This window comes from Chiloscyllium plagiosum, chromosome 7, assembly GCF_004010195.1.
Source record: "Chiloscyllium plagiosum isolate BGI_BamShark_2017 chromosome 7, ASM401019v2, whole genome shotgun sequence".
NCBI classification, from domain to species: domain Eukaryota; kingdom Metazoa; phylum Chordata; class Chondrichthyes; order Orectolobiformes; family Hemiscylliidae; genus Chiloscyllium; species Chiloscyllium plagiosum.
In genome coordinates, this window is record NC_057716.1 from 58,858,709 (window position 1) to 58,867,843 (window position 9,135).

Below are 9,135 nucleotides of genomic sequence, written 5' to 3' on the forward strand. Positions count from 1 at the left end.
TTGAAATGTTCATCCTTGTTTTCAAATCCCTCCATAGCCTTGCCCCTCCCTATCTCTGCAATCTACTCCAGTTCTAGAACCAAGATATCTGCGCTAGTCTAATTCTAAATTTTTGACTTTCCTCAATTTTATCTGCAAGACCATTAATGCAGTGCCTTCAGTTGCTGAGGCCACAGGTTCCTAATACCAGCCTACAGCTCACTGCCTCTGAACCTTGCTCTCTTTGTTTAAGAAATGCCTTAAAACCTTTTGGTCATCTGACCTAATTTTTGCTTACATCACTCAGCGTTAAACATTGCTTTACAATGCTCCTCTGATGCAACATAAGTCGTTTCATTATATTGAAGGCACTGTAAATATAAGCTGCTGTTTTTGATGTTTTGCTGCCAACCTGATCCATGCTTGGAGTATCAAACCAGTATAATCTCAGTAAAGTAAAATGCTCAGATCAGACAGAGAGCAGTTTAGTTTTCATTTAGTGATGACATGAGCACTGCTGGTTAGGATAGCATTTGTCACCCATCTGCAATTGCCCACAGGAAGGTGATGAACTGCCTCAGAAATAGCTGCAGTCCATGTGGCTTATGTACCACCAACGTTGGATAAGGCTGAAGATACCAGGAACTGATAACAGGCTTAACAATCGGCTGTTATGTGAATGGAATTATGCTGAGTCCGTCAGGTCTGCTAAGAGTTAAAGCTGCAGGAAATCAGGAACTGCTGTCTATACTAGATCAGATATATTTGGACAAAACATTTGGGATTACTCATGTGCATGGATAAGTCCAAACAAGACACGCATTTGGACAAAACTTTCAGAATTGGTCACGTGCACACATAATTCCAAATAAGGGACATACTTGGCACAGAGACATGAATATAAAGAGCCTGAAGAAATCCCTTTGTTCAACGACACTTCAAAGATTAACCCTACATCGGGAGGCGTAGTGAAGATATCGAATAGAGTTTCAGCCTGGCCAGATGCAAACTCTTCCTGATAATAACATTTGGGGTTAATTTCAGAAATCAGGGTAGTGAAAGACAGTGATTGAGATCTCTCTAGTGTTAAAAGTGTGTGTTATTCGTTTAAGCACTTAATAAATTAATTGCGGTTTTATAGAGCTCTAAATGTCTCCACTGTATCTTCGTCTATGTATGTACTGTGTGACTCAGAGACAGGGAACATATTTATGGCATCCTTGGTGGGAGTTGACAGAAAGTAACTTTAAGTTACTCCAAAGCCAGACGGGGTAACCTCTGAATTTTCCAACACCCTGCTTGAAATTAAGAGGGCTGTTGCCCCTTATTAGGGCTCGGATTAAGTAGGTGTCAGGAAGGAAGAGACGGAAATTTGGTAGTGAGAAAAGACAAAAAGAACAGCGAACACACAAAGAAGGTTAGCACTAACAGAGAATAGTAGGTCAAGGGGACTCTGATTGGAGAGGATTTATGCAACAGTACGTGAGAGAGTACCCGGTAGGACTGATAGGGAAACAGAAACACATGGGGATACTCTTTGGCATATGGCACATGATATGGGGGGAAAAAGACTCTGAGAAAGTGCAGAAAGCTGTAGCCATAGACTGTGTGCTAGAAACCTGGGCAGAAAAGCAGCAGTGAGACTGAAGCTACAAACAGAGTTGCTGAGCTTAAAGAAGAGATGAAGAGACTGACTGACCGAGAAGTTTGGGAATTTACAAAGCCATATGAACCAGTATCAAAATCAGTGAGAGAAATTGATAAGGGAAAAGGAGAAAAGTGAAGAGGAAACTAAAAAGGCTCACACACAGACAGAGAAGTTAAAGACAGTGTACTGATTTAATAACAGCAATGATTGTTGTGCATCAGTCAGCACAGGAGCAAAAGGGGACCTCAGGCGATCATACAAAGTGTATGAAACAGAGAAGTTGTAGAGTCAGGTAATTGCTTAGAGGGATAATATGTGTATTTACAACCCTAACCTTAGAGAAGGGGAGGGTTGTAATTACACATATTATCCCTCTTTGACTGGGGAAGGCTAGCAGATGAAGCAGCCAGATATAGTGGGGAGGAATCAGGAGAATGGGGACCTATCTGGAGAGAGGAGCAGGAGAAAGGCCCACTGTCTCTATGAACCCCCTGCCAATCACGAGGAGACAATAGCCAGCAGTGCCAGGTGTGCAACCACAATCACCTGACATTCCATATATCACCTCATGATTTTTGACAGCTAACAGATAAAAGCTAGAGTATTGGGGATTGTCATCCTGGGGATGAACCCTGAGAGCTGTTCTAAGCTACCCACAAGCAGTGAACCATACACAGGTTAGATAATGATGAGGAGGAAAAACTAATATTGATGTGTCGCCATCCTACTTACTATACATTCAGCTTTGCCTGAGCCACAAATTGCAGGAGGGGGAAACATTAGATCAGTTAAAGAATGCTGTACTGAAGGCCATGGGAGCTAATTGAGGGGTCCCAGAGGAAGTCCTGACTAAGTATAGACATAGGAAAAGGGAGCACCCAACTGCATTTGCCGCAAGGCTGCGGCTAGTGTTCCAGAGCGTACATGGCCCAGGGCTAGACCGGCAAAGTTTGGCCACACCTTTTGATAACCGATGGATCTGTATACTGGTGTCCCATGGTACAGAGGAGTCACAAAAGGCGTGCGACATGTTGGAGCCTTCCAACAAAGTGTGGTGTTGAGGAAAATGGTCAGAACTTGGGAAAAGGAGATAAGAGGATATAAGTCTCAGGGAGGACAAATGATGCCTCTTAGAGATCAAGGGGCAGAATGGCGAAATGAAGGAAAGGGATCAGTCCCAAGAGGGCCACCACTACCCTATCAAGTCATAGGAAGATGACATCGGCGTGGACAAGGAGTCCTGCCTACAGCCATGGGAATAGTAGGACTCCGGGGCTCATGGAAGTGTTTTAATTGTGGCAAGGAAGGGCACAATGCCAGAGATTGTCCAAACCCCTGGAGGGATAAGGCATATCAGATGCAGGTCCAACCCTTGCCCCCAAAGGGACCCCAGTCTGTGCTACATAATGTGCAACGAATTGAGGCATCAAGTGGGTTGTACCCAACCCACAATTATAGACTCAAGACCTTTCAATTATGGACATGTGCTTCAAAATGGGTTAGGACAGGGAGACCCTTACTGAATGGTAGGTTAAGAGGCCAAACTTTTGATTTCCTTTGGGACACAGGTGGATCCCACACCACCCTGAAAATAGAAACAGAAATAACCTTGAGTGGTTTTACAGGACATTCTCAAGTAGGATAAATGACTAGCCATTTAAATATACAAATAGGAGTGGTAGAGGTGATGCATCCCATAATAGCATTAATAAAACTCCCAACAAATCAAGAGCATATCCTGCGAATGATTCCATGGCCAGAGCAGGACTGTGCTTTGATCCAGTGAACTGTATGATATGGCACACACCAGGAATAAGTGAGGAGCGGTTTTTTGCTGAAATCCCTTCAGGACAGTACAAGGCGAGAACGTGTTCAGTGGGAGAAATATGGATCAGTCCTACTGACATGAGTGAGGACCTAATAGTACAAGGAATTATTTGACAAAACCAGAAAGTGTTGCCAAACATAAGATGAAAGGGGAGGTGTGTATACAGGGCCCAGATCCAAAGCCCCAAAAGCAGCATGTATTCCCCAAGCAGGCAAAAGGTGATGTAGAAAAGGTAGTGCAAAGTCTGGTAGCACGAGAAGTGTTAAGGCGAGTTGCCTTGACAAACAATTCACCTCTTTGGCCAGTAAAGAAACGAGACGGGAATTGCAACTCACTATTGTTTATCCACAATTAAATAAGGTAACACCCTCAACGCATGCATTGTGGCTACTAGCCCCAAAACCATGATGAAACAGAGTGAATCTGCTCAGTGGTTTACAGTGCTGGATATAAGTAATGAATTTTGGTTAATCCCTTTGTCCAGGGAGTGTCAGCATAAATTTGCATTTACCTCTAGGGGACAGCAGTATATGTGGACAGCTTTGTAACCGGGATTTCACAACTCCCCATCAATCTTTCATCAGTGGTTAAGCAATGGTTTGTGGGACTTCTATAAACCAGACTGCCTGATATAGTAAGTTGGTGATTTGCTTCTGCAAACAGAAACCAAACAGGAGTATCACCAACTCCTGAGTGAGTAAGTGCAACTACTAAAGGAGTTTGGGTTAAAAATGAATCCGAAAAAGGCTCAGATAATGAGGCAGGAAGTGACCTGCTAACATGGTCGTCCTTCTAACCCTGTTTACCTCAATGTTTCTCCTTTGTAACAACAGCGTCCATCTAGCAATTCTGTTCTGGCTCACTGTGCTATCTTTGCTTTTCCACTGAAAATAGACCCATTCAGATGCTGCTGAACAGACAAATCAATGATAGCACAGCGAGCCAAAACAGAATTGCTAGGTGGACGCTGTTATTACAAAGGAGAAACATTGAGGTAAACAGGGTAAAAGTACTACCGTGTTAGCAGATCACTTATTTTACCAGGGGACACTCTGTGAGTGTCAGGTGGTGACAGAAAATAATCCCAAGGGACTATTTGTATCAAAACAAAAAGGATGGAATACTGGTAAACAGAATACAGGGAATACCCAAGGCAAGAGACAGACAAAGATAAAAATAAAACAGCAAGGGAATCCACAACATCCTTAAAAGTTTTTGTTGATAGCTCTCCATCTGTACAATATGGAGAATGGAGAACTATTTGTGGTATCTATATGGAAAACGAGCAAGGACAAGAAATGGATAGCATAGTTCTCAAGCTGACAAAGATCATAAGTGCCCAAGCAGCTGAGTTGGTAGCAGTGGCATACATAGTGAGCCACCCAAATAAATTACCCCCAGGATCTACTATCTATTCATATAGTATATACGTATGCAACAGTCTGACAGAATACTTACCCTTGTGGGAGGTGAGAGGCTGTGTCAGCAGATGGGGAAGGTCCTACCGTCCACCCCATTGCTGAGGTACATCTTTGAAAACGCGAAAGGGAAAGAATACAGAGTGATGAAAGTAAAAGCTCATTCTAAGTTATCACCAGAGGGAAATAGAAAGGCAGATGAATTAGTCAAATGAAGGGCAATATCAAGAAAAGAATTGCAGCCACAGATCAAGGAAATAGGAGCATAGAAAGAGAAAGAAGTGGCCCCAATCGACTTAGCAGGAGAATAAAGAAAGTATAAAGAATTATAAAAGTATTGGAAGGAAAGGGAGAAATGGAATATAAGGAACAAAAAGGCTTACGCGAAAAAGAAAGTGTGCTACTGTGTCAAGTGAAATTTGCAGTACCAGAGTGGGAAAAGAATCAGATGATTTATTGCTACCATGATATATATGGACACCAAGGGTTAGAAAACACCTTGGAGAGGTTGAAAGAGGGATGTTGGTAGTCACAAAAGAAAGGGAATGTGGAACATGATGTAAGCATAGCTAGTTTGTAGTATTTCTTACCATTCATACATTTAATACCACACAAATAACAAATGAATCTTGCAAGATGTGAAAGGCGTACAACAATGTACTTGCGATAAGACGAGACTGATTGTAACTTTGCTAACATTTATAACTAATTTTGATAAGTACATTGACCTAAATGGCATTTTAAATTACACAACTGAAGTAATGCTTTGTTGAGAATACATCACTGTTAGAAGGTAGTGCTCAGCATTGTCTGGAGGTGTCTTGGAGGATGTTGCAAACCTAATAGAGATGATGCTCAGATAAATCTTTGGATCAAAGGGGGGAAGATGTTGAATAAGGCTGAAGATAACTGGCTTAACAATGGGCTGTTATGTGAATGGAATCACTCTGAGTTGGTCAGGCCTGTTAAGAGTTTAAACTGCAGGGAATCAGGAACTGCTATCTCTACCAGAAAAAACATACATTTCGCCAAAATATTCAGGATTGCTAACGTGCATGGATAAGTCCAAACAAGACATGCATTTGGACAAAATGCTCCGAATTAGTCATGTTCACACATAATTCTAACTAAGGCACATACTTGCCACAGAGACTTGTGCATAAAGAACCTGAAGAAATCCCTTTGTTCAATAACACTCAAAGATGAACTCTGTGCAAGTGCCACCCTACGTCAGAAGGCGTGGTGAAGACGCTGAACAAAGTTTCAGCTTGGCCAGATGCAAACTCTCCCCAATAATAATGTTTGGGGTTAATTACAGAAATCAAGATAGTGAAAGATTGTGATTGAGATATCTCGAATAGTTAAAAGTATGTGCTTTGCATTTAAATACTTAATAAATTTGTCCATTTTGAGACCGAATGTCTCCATTTTGACAGAGCTGCGAGGAGAGGTGAGGTGAGGTGAGGTGAAGTGAGGGCTGCCAGGAAGGGAAAGTTTTCCCACATAAAAAGGGACTTACCTCGGGAGTCGGGTTTCCATTTTGACAGAGCGGCGAGAAGAGAAGGTGAGGTAAGTGAGGGCTGCCGGGAAGATAAGGGCTTAATTTATATTTGGGCAGTGGCTAAACCAGAGATACTACACGTGTAGTATCTCCCTCCCGCCCCCCCCCTCCTCTAACCGGAAGAAAGAGACTCTCTGTAAGGTAAAGCTTTTATTTATTTCTTTTTAATATATTTAAGTGCATTGTTTGGTTTTAATTAGTTCATATAAAGCTAAGTTTACAATGGCAAGGGACCTCAGACGCGTGGCATGTGCCTCTTGCTTGATGTGGGAGCTTAGGAACGTGTCTGACGTTCCTGACTCTTACACTTGCAAGAGTGTGTCCAGCTGTAGCTCTTGTTTGACCGCATGACAGCTCTGGAGCTGCAGATGGACTCTCTGTGATGCATTAAGGGTGGCACGGTGGCTCAGTGGTTAGCACTGCTGCCTCACAGCACCAGGGTCCTGGGTTCAATTCCAGCCTCAGGTGACTGTCTGTGTGGAGTTTGCACATTCTCCCTGTGTCTGCGTGGGTTTCCTCTGAGTGCTCCGGTTTCCTCCCACAATTCAAAGATGTGCAGGTCAGGTGAATTGGCCATGCTAAATTGCCTATAATGTTAGATGTATTAGTCAAGGGTAAGTATAGGGTAGGGAAATGGGTGTGGGTGGGTTACTCTTCGGAGGGGTGGTGTGGACGTGTTGGGCTGAAGGACCTGTTTCCATACTGTAGAGAATCCACGATGCTGAGGTGGTCATGGATAGCACGTTTAATGAACTGGTCACACCACAGGTTAGAATTGCTAAGGGAGACAGTGAATGGGTGACCAAAAGACAGAAAAAGAGTAGGAAGGCAGTGCAGGTGTCCCCTGCGGTCATCTCCCACCAAAACAAATATACCGTTTTGGATATCGTTGGGGGAGATGGCTCACCAGAAGGGGGCAGCAGTTGTCAAGATCATGGCACCATGGCGGGCACTGCTGTTCAAAAGGGCGGGAAAAAGACTCGTAGGGCCATAGCCATAGGGGATTCTATTGTGAGGGGAGTAGATAGGCGGGTCTGTGGCCGAAAACGGGACTCCTGGATAGTATGTTGCCTCCCAGGTGCTCGGGTCAGGGATGTCACTGATCGGCTGCAGAGCATTCTAAAAGGGGAAGGTGAACAGCCAGTTGTCTTGGTGCATACAGGCACCAACAATATAAGTAGAAAATGAGATGAGGTCCTGAGAAAAAGAATTCAGGGCGCTAGGAGAGAAGTTAAAGAGGAGGACTCAAAGGTAGTGATCTCAGGATTACTACTAGTGCCACGTGCCAGCCAGCGTAGAAATGAAAAAAATAGGCAGGTTGAATGCGTGGCTTGAGAGATGGTGTAGGAAAGAGGGGTTCAGATTTGTTGGACATTGGGACCGGTTCTGGGGAAGGTGGGACTATTACAAAATGGAAGTCTACATCTAAACCAGACAGAAACCAATGTCCTTGGGGGAGTTTTTGCGACTGCTGTTGGGGAGGTTTTAAACTAATGTTGCAGGGGATTGGGAACCAGAAGAGAAAACAAGTACGCAGTGAGGTGGAGACTGGAGACTGCGAGAATCAAGAAGATAGCATTAATAAAGGGAAGAGTAGACAGAGAGCAGATGAGTGCAAAAGTTCTGGTGGCCTGAAATTCATCTACTTTAATGCAAGGAGTATAGTGTGTAAGGCAGATGAACTTAGGGCTTGGATTAGTGCCTGGGAGTATGACATTATTGCAATCACAGACTTGGTTGAACGAAGGGCATGATGATTGGCAACTAAATGTTCCAGGATATAGATGCTTCAGACAGGACAGAGAGGGAAGTAAAAGGAGGGGGTGGAGTTGCATTACTGGTCAGGGACGATATAACGGCTGTGCTAAAGGAGGACACTATGGAGGTCTTGGGTAATGAGGCATTATGGGTGGAGCTGAGAAATAAAAAGAGTGCAGTTACATTATTGGGACTGTATTACAGGCCTCTCAACAGTGAGAGTGAGGTAGAAGAACAAATAGGTAAACAGATTTTGGAAAGATGTAGAGGCAATAGTATAGTGGTGATGGGAGATTTTCATTTTCCCAACATTGACTGGGATACACTTAGTGGCAGAGGTTTGGATGGGGTAGAATTTGTAAGAAGCGTCCAGGAGAGTTTTCTAGAACAGTATGTCAATAGTCCAAAGAAGAAAGGGGCCATACTGGACCTGGTACTGGGAAACGAGTCAAGACAGGTGGTAGAAGTTGCAGTGGGGGATTTCTTTGGGAACAGTGACCACAATTCTGCAAGTTTTAGAATACTTGTAGATAAAGATGAGAGTGGTCCTAAGGGACGAGTACAAAACTGGGCCAAGGTCAATCGTATCAAAATTAGGCAGGAGCTCGGAAATATGGATTGGACACAGCTATTTGAAGGGAAGTCCACATTTGATGTGTGGGAGGCTTTTAAAGATAGGTTAAAGATAGTGCAGGATAGGCATGTCCCGTTGAAGGCAAAGGAAAAGAAGAGCAAAATTTGTGAACCGTGGATGACAGGAGAAATTGTACGAGGTAAAAACAATGACTGCAGATGATGGAAACCAGATTCTGGATCAGTGGTGCTGGAAGAGCACAGCAGTTCAGGCAGCATCCGACGAGCAGCAAAATCGACGTTACAGGCAAAAGCCCTTCATCAGGAATAAAGGCAGAGAGCCTGAAGCGTGGAGAGATAAACTAGAGGA

At 43.6% G+C, this 9,135-nt stretch overlaps 1 protein-coding gene across 14 annotated transcripts in view; it reads right to left on the minus strand.

The window, feature by feature from the left end:
* Positions 1 to 9,135, minus strand: part of baz2ba (bromodomain adjacent to zinc finger domain, 2Ba) — a 356,283-nt gene that overhangs the window by 76,896 nt on the left and 270,252 nt on the right. The window lies entirely within an intron of this gene.